Source organism: Saccostrea cucullata, unplaced genomic scaffold, assembly GCF_032062105.1.
Source record: "Saccostrea cucullata isolate Sc308-1 unplaced genomic scaffold, CSIRO_AGI_Scuc_v1 ctg14441, whole genome shotgun sequence".
In the NCBI taxonomy this organism is placed as follows: domain Eukaryota; kingdom Metazoa; phylum Mollusca; class Bivalvia; order Ostreida; family Ostreidae; genus Saccostrea; species Saccostrea cuccullata.
In genome coordinates this window covers 1,936-15,926 of record NW_026919648.1, presented here as the reverse complement: position 1 = coordinate 15,926, position 13,991 = coordinate 1,936, and the positions used below count along the sequence as shown (strand labels likewise).

The 13,991-nt window shown below is 33.9% G+C and overlaps 1 long non-coding RNA gene across 2 annotated transcripts; it reads right to left on the bottom strand.

The window, feature by feature from the left end:
* Nucleotides 1-305: 305 nt before the first annotated feature.
* Nucleotides 306-13,678, bottom strand: LOC134235443 (uncharacterized). Of its 2 annotated transcripts, XR_009985409.1 has the most exons (4): nt 13,418-13,678; nt 9,398-9,583; nt 6,190-6,305; nt 306-378 (listed from the first exon to the last, which is right to left on the bottom strand). It is a non-coding gene; the product is annotated as an uncharacterized LOC134235443 (long non-coding RNA). The 2 variants fall into 2 exon arrangements; XR_009985408.1 differs by lacking the exon at nt 13,418-13,678 and having other exon boundaries at nt 9,398-9,819.
* Nucleotides 13,679-13,991: the final 313 nt, after the last annotated feature.

Here is a 13,991-nt window from a genome sequence, read left to right as displayed (position 1 = left end):
CACGTTACTTTCTGAGAGGCTAATAAGGACTTCAGCTAATCATGCCATTGATTGGAATAATTTCAGAGAAATAATTCTCTGTTATTCTACCTAATTCCAAAAGCCTCTTGATAAGATATTTATAAAACATTTGATTGAAAAAGTTGTAGGAACTTTCGATCGTAAAAGTTTTTTTCTTAATTACAGAGTGATTTTTGTTTAGAATTAAGATGCAAACGAACGTTTTCAAAGATATGTTTTGTATGTCTTCATATTATATCACAAGTATTCATTTTATAAGTGATGGTATGAAGTGCAAGTGTATATACCTGTAGGAATGGTGAGATCGGAAATTCCATTTGTAGCATAATCAACAGTGATGGTTTCAACTAATGAGGTCTGTAAGAAACAGTAATATCAGAATATACTCATATAAGTCTCAAGAAGTCTAATCCAGAATAAACGTGTCAGCAAATCTGATCCAAAAATATACGTTTAAAGACATCTTGTACAGTTAGACTTCTATTGCATTCTTTAAGACCCACCCTAAAGTAAAGCCACGGTGTCCTTTATTGCTATCGTCATGTTAAACATAGGATCAAAACTTTGGTTAGAGGCACTAAAAATCATGCACAATTCTGGTAAATATATCATTGGGATACATGTCTCTACAAAGACACATAATTACCAATAATAGAGAGGTTTAGTTACACGTTTTACGTCAAACTTGTACGCGTGACGTCATCCATTGTTGTGTTTTTCGACATCATGACGTCAAATCCGACGTGTAGCTACAAGTTTAACGTGTAATACACCGTCTACACGTACGGCATAAACGAGTAAAGTTAAAGATTAAATTCTTTATTTCTTAATTCAGTTGACTGATTTTTATGCAGTGAAAATAGAAGGCTTATCTAAAATTTTCTAATGAATGATGATTCGATGATTCCATCAAATTATTAGCATTTTTATGAATGAAAACTAATACCAATTAAGCAGCTTGTTTATTTTGCATGCAGAATTCATTTGAAGAAGACTCCGCCAATGCACCAAATAAAAATTCTTGGCGGTATTTTTTTCCTTTAATATTAATTTTTATTAAAACTTATTTTAACACCTCAATATTCTTTAATTATTTTTTTTTCAAATAAAATATTTTCTATAAAATAACACAACAGACACTAGTGACATAACAAAAACTATAACCCCTAACCTAATAAGTTATAGGTAGTACATTTATGTGTATTTTCAAGTGCTTGTGGAGATTTTATTTCATTAATATTTTTTTTCCTTTTGCACGTGCAAAGATCTATAGCAAAAGCGAATCAAAAAAAGGGGGGAATGACTAGTATTTTGGTTTTAACAATGTATTGATGTATTTAAAAATATTATTTTTGCCTCCTTTCTAGACAATTTAATATTTGAACCCTTAAATTTTATCGTTTTCAAAACGTTTTCTGTTGGGATCTCCCTACTTCACAAGTGCAAAATGTTGTCTTTTTTGTCGTCAATGCAGTATCTTTATAACTGCTTCCATTTTTGAAGTGATGCAGAATTAAAAGCCTAACTGTCCTGTAGAGGTACTATTAAAGAGAATATTAAAGCGCTCCTCTGCAGGGAGATGACAATAAGTATAATGATTTTTCATTGTTTATGATATCTGTGACTAGAATTAGTTTGAATTCCAATTCTCCTTTGATTTGTTTAAATTAGAAAAAAAAATAAACACAGTGCAGTTCAATTAATTTATTTTATTTCATTTTTTTTACTCTTCAATCACGAAATTTGCATACGAACAGTGCGTATAACCTAATCAAATTATTAACGTTGAAGTCAAATATACCGTGTACGTCAAAGTTTCGCGTACACGTTGTTACGTAACTAAACCTCTGTAATATGTTGTATATTAAAGGCCGGATCTGACCTAGATAAATATCCACACGGACAGCAATTAAGCATATTAGGGAGCTGGCCACACCTCGCATCTGATAAGACTGCAGAGTTATGCTATTAATAGATAGCAGCTTGCCACTTACACGTGCTTAAAATAAGACAACAAAGATTGTGCAAATACATAGATATTTTAATTATTTCTACGTTTAGAAAAAACATGTTTTATATAACGCAACCAAATGTTTTTCCTGAACTGAAATTTTTGTTTTTTATAGTTCTTTTTTCCAAGTTGCTTACGTGGGGTTTTAGGATTACGTGTGTAAGTGATAGAAGTAATGTCTCTACCCACATTTTCATTCCAGTGACACGTACCAAGGAATGCTCGCACTTTATACTGTTCACTTCCAAAAGCAATTCTTTTATCCTCATATATATTTAAAGTGTTATTAAAACTCTCAACAAAATAAGTATCACGTCCTAATCGAAAATCATCCGGATTTTTATAGATCACTGAATTGATTATAACACCTTTTAATAGTTTTTCTGCAACAGGATTTTGAATCACCACTCGGGAAGATTCGTAGTTTGGATCCACTTTACATCTTGAGGAAGAATGACATCTTTCATGGTTGTTTTTGTAGTGATCTAAGATGTTGTCCAACATTTCTCTGAGCGTACCTGAGTCTCCACCACAGTGTTTGATGGCCCAGTAGAAATGTGTAGAAACGGCATCTGGTTTGTCGTAAAGCTCCTCGGACCACGTTTTACCTTCTCTGTACCGTGGTCCACTTGAAATGGTGGACATGGCCTTCTTAATATTTTTTATGCCATGCCAAATGTCGTTTTGGTTGCAGGTAAATCCATTTTCGCGTTCTCTGACTAGTCAAACTTCTCTGTGTGCGGAGACGCAGAGGACTATGGGTAGTATGCCTGACTAGTTTGTTAATTGACATATTTCTGTCATGCGTGTGGACGTTGACAGAAACTTGTTTGCTGTCAAGATCCTCGTAAATTTTTTCAGTTCCAATTTTTTCATGTCTCTGGGTAACTGGATCATCAGTGGTCGCAACATGCACACAGTTGAGAACTTTATGCGTTTTTTCTCCTATTGCCACCACACTGGTGTCCTGGGCATTTTTCCGCCACCCATGCCGTGCGTCAGTAATGATGTCAATTCCGTCTAAATTGTCATATAGTCCCACTTCCTCTAGTAAAGCGGTGTGAATAGAGTCTTCGTACTCTTGCTGGACAAATGTCTTGTACATTTTAAAAAACGAATTCCGTTTTTCTACAGAAAGAACACCGATTCCTGCTTCTCTGCAAAATCTAGAATAACAGGATGGCAGCATACCACTACACAAGAAAGCATGATTAATTCTTTCATTGATAAGATACTTTCCGTTCGGAAGGTATGGTGAAGATGCCCAAATATACCTGTGTTTAGGACGATCGGTTCTCGAACAACACAGTTTCAAAGAAGTGACGTGTCCCCGTTTTGCTGCCTTTTTTACCTCCAATTTTCCTCCACAGTGTTTCCCATGTACAGCAGCTACATCCATGAGTTTTTTCACAGAAGGCAGCGATGTCACAAAGAAGTCCTGGTTCACCTGACTTTTCTTAACATTAATATAAGTTCCAGGTGTTTTGGGATGATCGTCGTTGGCTACTGACTTCTTCCAGGTAGACAGCAAATTTTCAATGATGTCGGCATTGTTGACAGGTCTACCCAGTTGTTTGACTAACATTTCCCTGACTTCCTGAAGACTTTGCATAATATTAATTTTCTTGTCTTCATTAGCTGGTATTTCTAACTTAAAAGTTGGAGGACGCTTTCGTTTGTTTTCAGCCATGATATAGTTTCCCAGTAATAATAAAGCTTAGTTAATGACGCTTATTCTTTGAATTACTCCTGCTTGTATGTTAATATATAATATATATATATTATCTATACTAAAGGGGGTCATATTTCAGTGGACTGTACCATTTTTTAACAAGTTGTTATCTAATAAAGAAAACATTGACAATTTTGTGAATAATAATTAACGCTTTTAAAATTTATTAGCACTTTACTAATTTAAAAAAAAAGATTTTATAAATTTTGTGGGAATAGTTTTATTTACATTAATGACAGAATAATAACAATGTGGTTGCCCCCACTACCCCTGTTTAGGTTTCAGATGGAATTGACCAACTTCCACAGACACATGGAGGGACCTCCCGCCAAATGTCAATAAATCAGCCTAGCTGTGATACAGAGCAGGATAAGAAGGCTCAGTGGGGAACATCCATAAAACATATGCATGAGAGAAATACAAGCAGTATCCCAAATATATACATATGTATAATTTATTGAATTCGTCATCTACTTTTATTATTTCCAGTTTTATCAATAAATAAGGAATTATATTTAATTATAGTAAATTAAATGAAATCCTGAGTCCCCTAATAGACCTCTCCCTTGCAAAACTTCCCTCCAAAACAAAACGCGGTCTCAATTTAGCAAAATGGAGGAACAAGAAGAGAAAAGTGTTATTTCATTGAGAGTAAATTCAGAACAAAGGGAAGCCATTATACAATTCTTTAATTTTAATAACTGGGATTTAGATGAGATGAATGGAGAAACTGATAACAATGAGGATGATGGCGTGAACTTTGAAAGGACATACAACATCCCGCAAAATGAAGACTGTGAAGAATGTCAAAATTGTTTATGTAAACCATGCATAACTCATGAACGAAATATACAAATGTGGTGGGCATCGGAACCTGTGCCACCAAACACACGGAACAGTTCCCTTAGAAAAGAAAGGTATAAATTCTTTTGGACTATGCTTTTCCATAGAGGTGTGTTTTTGGATGAGAGATATATAGCTAGGAAAAGATCTGCTTTACTCAACGATCCAAGATTACGAAACACTGTGTGCCATCGTCGAGATATTTTACCCAAATGTGTATTAGAACTTGTAAGGTATTGGTTTCCTAATCCAAAAAATAAGCCATACATGGGGCATCGTTGGAACTAAAAGAAAAAAATGTCCAAGATTTCTTTTTTAATAGTGTGACTAATAATTGTGATATTTTCTTTTATTTTGTTTTCCATTTTTTTTTTTTGATTGTTTACTGGGTCTAACCTTCTGGCAGCTACAGACACGTGTTCACGCTGATAATCCTTGTTATCTCGCCGATGTGATGCTTCACTAAGTGACTGAAACAGCATGACTGACCCAAAGTGATAATTGTTTACACTCTCTATGATCTAATCACGGGCTTTGATTCTAATTTATTACTCGAGGAAAGGATAATAAAACGTATTGAGGATTATTTTCGGAGTATCTTTGTCTTTCTTTTGAGGTAAGAATATGGCGGCCATTTTAGCATGCGTCAATAGCGACGAGCATTTCCGGTGTAAATGTAAACATTCAGCAGCTGTCCATCAAACTCCAAAGAAATTTGAAATTTCGATCGCCTTAGAATCTTAAATGAATATTATAGACTGTATTAATTTTTTTACACTGTATTTTAATCACCCAAACACATCTGATAACTTAGTTAGATGACTCAACAACTTTCGGAAGGTGTATATTGACGGTATAGATATAATTTTAAAAAAATCTCCTGCGAAGTGAAGAGTGGCAAGAAAGTTGAAATTTCCTCCATTTTTCTCATTGGCTGCTATTTATACCCCAGACCAGCACTTTAACTGCAACTGAATTGCACCTTTTTAGCGTGAAAGAATGATTACAGGGATTTTTTTTTTGCTCTCCTTAGATTTATGCTTCTTCTTTTTTCAATCGAGCAATCAGACAAACCCAATGTACAAATTAAAAGGATAATCTAAAATGGTATCATTTTATGAATAAAACACTTCTTGAGTGATTATACAATATAGATTTAAAACCGAACTACGAAAGGAAAGGAAGCATTTTATAAGTTGCATTTAATAAATCTAAATTATAATGCACTGTAGAATACGTCTGCAACTCAAAATATCCATAGGTTACCTTTTGTGAAACTCAAAAAGAAAGAAATATACAATGCGAATCAAAATTTATGATCTATTAGTATGAAATCAATATTTTGCAAGGGGCGGGGGGAGGGGGCATTGATATCGAGGTATAAAGAGATGCATGAGTTTATGTACGTCCAACTTATTAATAAACGTATTTTTCACGTATATATTACTACTGAGCAATTTTCTCCATCCATGAAATTTATTTCCCAAGAAACAAATAGTTTTTCCACAAAATATGAAAATTGACCCTAGCTATGAAAATATGTGATTTTACAGTATCAAACATATGAACAATAAACATTTACCTTTTGGCAGAGAACATAACTCAGTTTGTTGAAACAATCGACAAATACACAACCAGTGTGGTTACATTTCTGACATTGCAGGAAGGTCCGTCTGTGTTCGGCGTCAAGAACAACACCTGGACAATATTAGTTATCCAGGTTCAAATCAAGGGTGTACGGGGATTTACCCCGGGTTTTATTCCATACACCCTGAGGCCGCAGGCCGAAGGGTGTATGGAATACAACCCGGGGTAAATCCCCGTACACCCTTGATTGGACCTGGATAACGAAATTATTTCCTTTGTACCCATAAAAATGCTTTGTAAACATCAAAGTGTGTCTCAATCTATCGATAAGAAAACTACTTACTACAATGCATCGTGACGTCATGTTATTTGGCTTTTATCATAGAGAATGTGTGCATTGTGACCTCACGTTTTATTTACCCCCGGCTCAAGTCGGGTGCACGGTAATTTACACCCGATTTTGTAACCAATCAAAGCTCGTGTTTCAAGCTAGATAGGGAATAATTAATTCTAAGGAGAATTAATTACATGTATTAGTAAGGAGTTCAACTAATAAATGTATATATTCAGACTGCAGAACACAGAAGTGGTAATTGAATAACCAGATAGAATATATCAAATAAAATATAATATATTGATCATAAATTTTAAAAATATTAGGTCAGAAAGCGTATTAAAGTGGGGTTGGTAAAAACTACGTGTATTTGAGTTCTCTATCACAAATATATTTGTTTCTCATGTCTTTGTTCGAGATAAAATTACAAATAGTTAATATACTTTACTTTTTACAAATACACGCATAAATTGGTTCATCGATAGTCGCAGTTAAAAAAATCATGTGCGGGGCGGGACAAATAGTGAGGGAAGCGGGGCTTGAAGGACGTGGTTTGGTGGAATCAAGAGCATGTATATTTAAGGAATCACTGTTTAGTTGGTATAGTATGCCAGGGCATCAATGATAGTGGAAAACATGGTACAATTTGCATAACGGGTGAAGTCCGTTATGCATAAATTATCCCATGTTTCCCACTATCATTGATGTCCCTGGTATACAATACTAACTAGCCAGTGATTCCTTATATTTCCATTTCACTGTGAAAATAAAACTGTAGATTTAGATTTTTTAAAAAAAGGATATTGATTTAAATTACACGAGAACTCCCATGCCAATTTCAATAGATCTCGCCCACTGACGTCAAACAAAAAGGCAGCCGCACGAGATTTACATGCATATTTGATCTCCTTAGCGTCAGACACAAAGACAGATTCGTACGAGATTTGCATGCATATTAGACCTCCTTAGCTCCAGACCTATCGACCTGTTTAATTTACATTCCGGTTGAATTATCAAGAAATCAACTCTGCCAACTTTCAAAGTTAAGAGTTATCAAAGAAAAAATAGAAATGAAAATAAATACGGAATAACCGTCAGATTCTTTGATTTCATGACGCTGATCAATCGACTTGTGTGCGGGATAATTTTATGAAGGCGTTTATTCAAATTATCACACAAGCCACTCGATTAATCACATCATGAAATAAAAAGAATGATAAATAGTTATTAAATTATTATTTTAATATACATTGTGAAAAAGAATGACCTTCAAAAAAGAAATCTTTCAGGTAAGGATAATTACCATAAAACGTTACAGTTTTGTGGCACAATATTTGAAATACATTGTCTCAAACTCATTGACGGAATTAAAAATTAAGTTCAACCTTTGCATGAAATATTACCTATGTTTTTTGTCTCAATTTAATTCTTAAAAACTGATCGAAAAATCAATAATGACTTATGTTTATTTTTTCTGATCTTCAAAGTAGGGTGAATTCACCATGCATCGGACGCCGTTGTAATTCAACAAGTTATAGCGATATCGATACCGACGGAACATTATCAAAATGGAACTTAACATTTAGTCTGTGAATAAAATATAAATTTGGGACACCTATATTTGCTTTTATTTGAGAAAATATCATTAAAAACCTATTTTTAAAAAATGACTCGGAATTCACCATGGATCGGACATCATTTACCATGCATCGTACAAATCTTATTTGAACCGGGAAAATGTCGTACCTTGATCACAGTGCTTTATAATTATTGATATGAATATACTTGTATTTTTTATTTAAAAATTAAACGTTCGCTTACATTTAATTGACGATATCATTTTACAAATATGGAAAGATGCAATATGCCTTACTTTGCCTTAGAAAGGCTTTAAACATGTTAAAATGCTTGTAATGCGGTAATTCGCGCTATTTCCTCACAAGTTAAAATACTCTGGTTTGTAGAAATGAATTAAATCAAATTCTAGACGTTATATATCACTAATGTGTATTTTGACTGAAAATGTAGAGTTTTTATTTTCTATTTCCTCAAAAAACAGCTGTTAGTTGGGTTCTGTATGAAAATGGTAGTCATTACCTATGAATCGGAAAGTGTCCGATGCATAGTTAATTTGTGTCCGATGTACGGTGAAATGAGCATACTATTAAAAACCAGCTCTAATTAGGATTAAACAAACATTAAAATGAAATTTCTTTATTATTTATGCAAAATTACCAATCATTGACAAAATTCACCAAAGTCCGACTCGTTCCGTCGAAGTCGAATATAAAGAACGATAACTCTAAAAATTGCAAAATCATAAATTTCTGGTTACCTCCCTTTGGTGATGTAAAATATGACGTAACTTCAATGCCATTCTCGGGGTATTTTTATCACAGCATGATAATAACAATTGGCATTATCCAAAAATTTAAATCTTCAGCTTCAAGACAGAAACAAATAAATACATGGAACTCATAAGTTGAAAGAGAGTTTATTGCCTAAAGTTGTCCGAAGCAAGGTATGTGTCCGATGAATGGTTAACTCACCCTATGTGTTTTAAAAATGCTTTTATTAATCAAAGACTGCCATATACACTGTATCCACAAATATTGGAACGTGTAGGTATGTAACATGCATATTTTTAACTACTTTCCTCCCACTGAATGAACGGGTCTGTATCTGTAATAAAGTGTTATAAGTTATATTTGATCTCTTTTATGGAAAAAAAAGTGCTACATATATTTTGGTAGGAACTTTTATCAAATCAGTTTCGTACTTTTTGGATAAAGAAATGCTTTCTCTGTGCTTAAATGTTAAATTGATAATTTATCTCGCGTAGTAGATTTAAATAAACACAACTGTTTACCTCTATCATATCCAATATAAACTTCCTTTGCAATGCCAAGCCATGATGAACCATCTCTTGTTCTAAACAACGCTCGGCATGCAAGGGAGGCGTTGATTAATGATATATTTCCATATAAGTATGTTGGCACGGACCATGTTTTGCACCAATTCATTGATTCTTTCCAGTTTTGTTTTGCATATTTATCTGTAAAAAAAAAAAAAAAAAGGAAACACCAATATTCATGAAGTCTCATTAAACCTTTTAATATTACTGTAAATGAACTTTCAAGACATTTTAAATCGAGTCTTAATTGGATAAAAATAATGTTTCAAAATTAGGAAAAAATTCAGCCTTTGTAATGAATAGAAATAATGATCCATTTTACGTTGAATCCAGTTGAGCTTGCAAAACTAACTGGCTTAGTTCTACATTACTTTTTAGCTCTACTGGTCAGAGACCAGAAGAGCTTATGCGATAGTAAGGTGTCCGTCGTCCGTCCATCTGTCTGTTCGTCTGTCTGTAAACAATTTTTCAAAACGCTACTCCTCCTACAGTTTTAGTCTGATTTCAATATAACTTTGCAAACAAGTAGACTACACTAAGATACATAAAGTAGTGCATCTGTTTTTGATTTCGATGAACAGTGTTGCCATGGTTACTAAAAATAGAATTTTCTGTGAAATTCCTTTAAAACGCTACTCCTTCTACAGTTTTGGTCTGATTTCATTATTACTTGGCACACAAGTAGACTACACTAAGATACATAAAATAGTGCATCGGTTTTTGATTTCGATGAACGATGTTGCCATGGTTACTAAAAATAAAATTTTCGGTGAAATTCCTTTAAAACGCTGCTCATTCTAGAGTTTTGGTCTGATTTCAATATAACTTGGCACACAAGTAGACTACACTTAGATACATAAAATAGTGCATCGGATTTTGATTTCGATGAACGGTGTTGCCATGGTTACTAAAAATTGAAATGTCTGTGAATTCCTTTAAAACGCTACTCCTTCTAGAGTTTTGGTCTGATTTCAATATAACTTGGCACACAAGTAGACTACACTAAGATACATTAAATAGTGCATCGGATTGTGATTTCGATGAATGGTGTTGCCTTGGTTACTAAACATAGAAATGTCTTTGAAATCCTTTAAAACGCTACTCCTTCTGCAGTTTTGTTCTGATTTCAGTATAACTTGGCACACAAGTAGATTACACTAATACCCCATTCATACGACGAAAATTTGCTTATGTGTGCAAATTTACATATGAGTAAATATACACACGTAAGTAAAAGTTAATTTGCTATGCGTTCAGACGAGATTTGTGTACTGTAAGTAAATCCTTGTATTTTCATATAAAATAAGGAGATCCATAGATTCAGAATTGTGGATTTTTATAGAGAAAGGTTATTTTCTTACTCTTTGGGTATAATACGACTAACTTTTGAATGTTCCTCAAAGAAAGTAGGGACAAATCCGATCCATTTGTTTTCTGGTACGGATAAAAGCGAACTTAATAACATTTAGGAAAAATGTGTATACTCAACTAAAATCACCTAATACTTAAATATAATGAATAGATATTGCAAAGATAACCAGAGCTAATAAATGCAAACGTTTGTTTTTGGTTTAATTGTATTCCGAAATTTTAATTTTATTACATACTGGTATAACTTTTAATATTTCATAGATTTTTTTAACAGTACGCATGAATTCAATGTAATACAGTGAAAGGGGTAATCATGATCCAGTTGATATGACCTTTTTTTTCCAGAATTTTAATGGAAAATAATGACGCAATTTTTTTGAAATCTCTTATACGACTAACTTTTGAATGTTCTTCAAAGAAAGTAGGGACAAATCCGATCCATTTGTTTTCTAGTACGGATAAAAGCGAACTTTATAACATTTAGGCACTTACGGCCTTTGAGCAGGGAGGGATCTTTATCTTGCCACACCTGCTGTGACACGGGGCCTCGGTTTATACGGTCTCATCCGAAGGACCGCCCCATTTAGTCGCCTTTTACGACAAGCAAGGGGGTACTGAGGACCTATTCTAACCCGGATCCCCACGGGGGAAAAAGAAAAATTAATTAAAATCATTGTTTAAAGTTGTAAAATGGTTTAGCGTCGGTTCTAAAGACTATAGATCTAGAAGAGCCGTTGGGTGTTAAGAAAAAGATGGTTAACTACTGGTTGGCGTCTTCAGAAGAATACAGGACGACTGGAAATCTTTTTGGTGTTTGGAAATCTATAGGTTCATCAAGTTTGCGAGTTCATTATGAAGTATCTGCTTGAATATTACATGTATTTTCCAGGAGAATGAAATGGGCAATCGATTTTTTAAAAAATCAAACAAAAGAAATATGTGAAAAGGAAATAAACACGAATCCCCTAGAAATTCATGGTGGGATCGGGTGCCAAGGAAAATAACTAAAGTGCCTTTTTTCAACAGTGTTGTTGAAATTCCTGTAACACCAATTTATATGTCAGTAGCTTGTCTTGGTTTAAATATAAAGAAAGATATAAGACAGTTAATCTGTAATGGGACCCGGGCGATTGATGCTATGCCTATTCCTATTGCAGCTGCGGAGCATTCCCATGAAGACTACTTGAATTGTAACGGGACTACTTATTGATCCTGCAGGGCAGTTTTTGCGCGAGCACAGCTATATTTTTATAATTCAGAGGAATAATCATAGGTTTGCCAGAAAGGGTGCAAGATGCGCACGTTTTTGCAATTTCAAATTTATCTCAGAGGAGACTGGAGATATGGTGTGGATCCTTGTTTTCAGAGTTGAAAAGGCCATTTGTGGAAAGAACTATGCTAGTGCAGCCCGGCGTATCCTTTAAAGACTTTAAAGCATTACCCTTATCAAAACTTTCAGCTGTCCTTGAAGTACAGCAAAAATGACCATAAAAATCCAAGTTTTCCTTTTGCTTTCTAGCCGTCATGTTACCAAACTGATGTTATACACTTTACAATGCATAAACAACCGAAACAACACTTACACTGGAGATTTATGCGATAAACAAAACAAAATACATACATAAGTAAATTTGCTGCGTGTTCATTCGACAAAATTTACACACAAGAACTGATAATTTGCTACAACATGTTTGCAAAAGTTAATTTGCACCTAGTCCTGACCAGGTGTAAATTTACTCAACTGTGCAGAAATTACATATAAGCAAATCAGTTCATACGACAAAAAATGCAAATGTGAGTAAATTTACATATGAGTAAATTATACTGAGGTATGCAAATCATGTCGTATGAATGGGGTATAAGATACATGAAATAATGCATTGGTATTTGATTTCGATGAACAGTGTTGCCATGGTTACTAAAAATAGAATTTTGCATTGGTTTTTTATTTCGATGAACAGTGTTGCCATGGTTACTAAAAATAGAATTTCTGTGAAATCCTTTAAAACGCTACTCCTTCTATAGTTTTGGTCTGATTTCAATATAACTTGGCACACAAGTAGACTACACTAAGATACATGAAATAATGCATCTGTTTTTGATTTCGATGAACAGTGTTGCCATTGTTACTAAAAATAGAAATGTCTGTGAAATTCCTTCTAAAACTCTACCCCTTCAACAGTTTTGGTCTGATGGCAATGGCTATTTTTCTCATCCTTTGTTATAAGTACAAATCAGTAGAGCTACAGTCTTGACAGAGACTTCTGATTATCTAATGTTTTGATTGTGCCCAAAATATTTCTTCTTTGTTAGAAAATGAAAAAGATCCTTGAGTCAAAGTTCTAGTGGATTGTAAGAATGGCGTTTTGAAAGAAGTTTACAGAAAATTCTATCTTAGTGAACTTGCAACGCCGCTGGTAATAATCGAAAACCTATACACAGAAATATGTATTTTCGTATCCATGAAGTGTACCTGTGTACCAACAACTTTGTATTAAACAATGGGTTTGGATATAAAGTCAAAATGGTATGAAGAATAAAGTTTGGAAAAATGGATTACGGACATACACATGGACGGACACACAGATAGACGGATGACGTTACCTTACTACAGCATAAGCTTTTCTGGCCACTGACCAGTAAAGCTAGAAAAAAATGTTGGAAGATAAAAACAATCTTGACATGCTTATGCTAATATGTTAACAATTTTTTCCCTGAAATAAATTTCATTTAGTGTACAATAATAATGTCGGAAAAAATAATTATCAGTTTATTAGTAATTGTAATAAAATTTATAATTTAAAGGTATCATATTTTTCTTTTTCTTCTTCATGTTCTTTATACCCGCACTTTCTAAAGAAAGTTCAGGTATATTTTTGTTACTCATGTCCGTCCGTCTGTCACACTTTGGGGTAAAAAAATGACGTTTTTTATGCAAAAAGCCCTGTCTTCCATGAACTCTTCTTACATTTTACACAGTAGTCTAATCATCTTTGGGAGATGGTTGGTGGGGTCATGTAGATGTGCAGTAAGGTTTCGGAATGTTGAATTTGCTCTAGGGGATCAAATGGGGGTCGAAAATGACGTTTTTTTATGCAAAAAGCCCCGTCTTCCCTGAACTCTTCTTACATTTTACACAGTAGCCTAATCATCTTTTTGGAGATGTTTGATGGTGTCA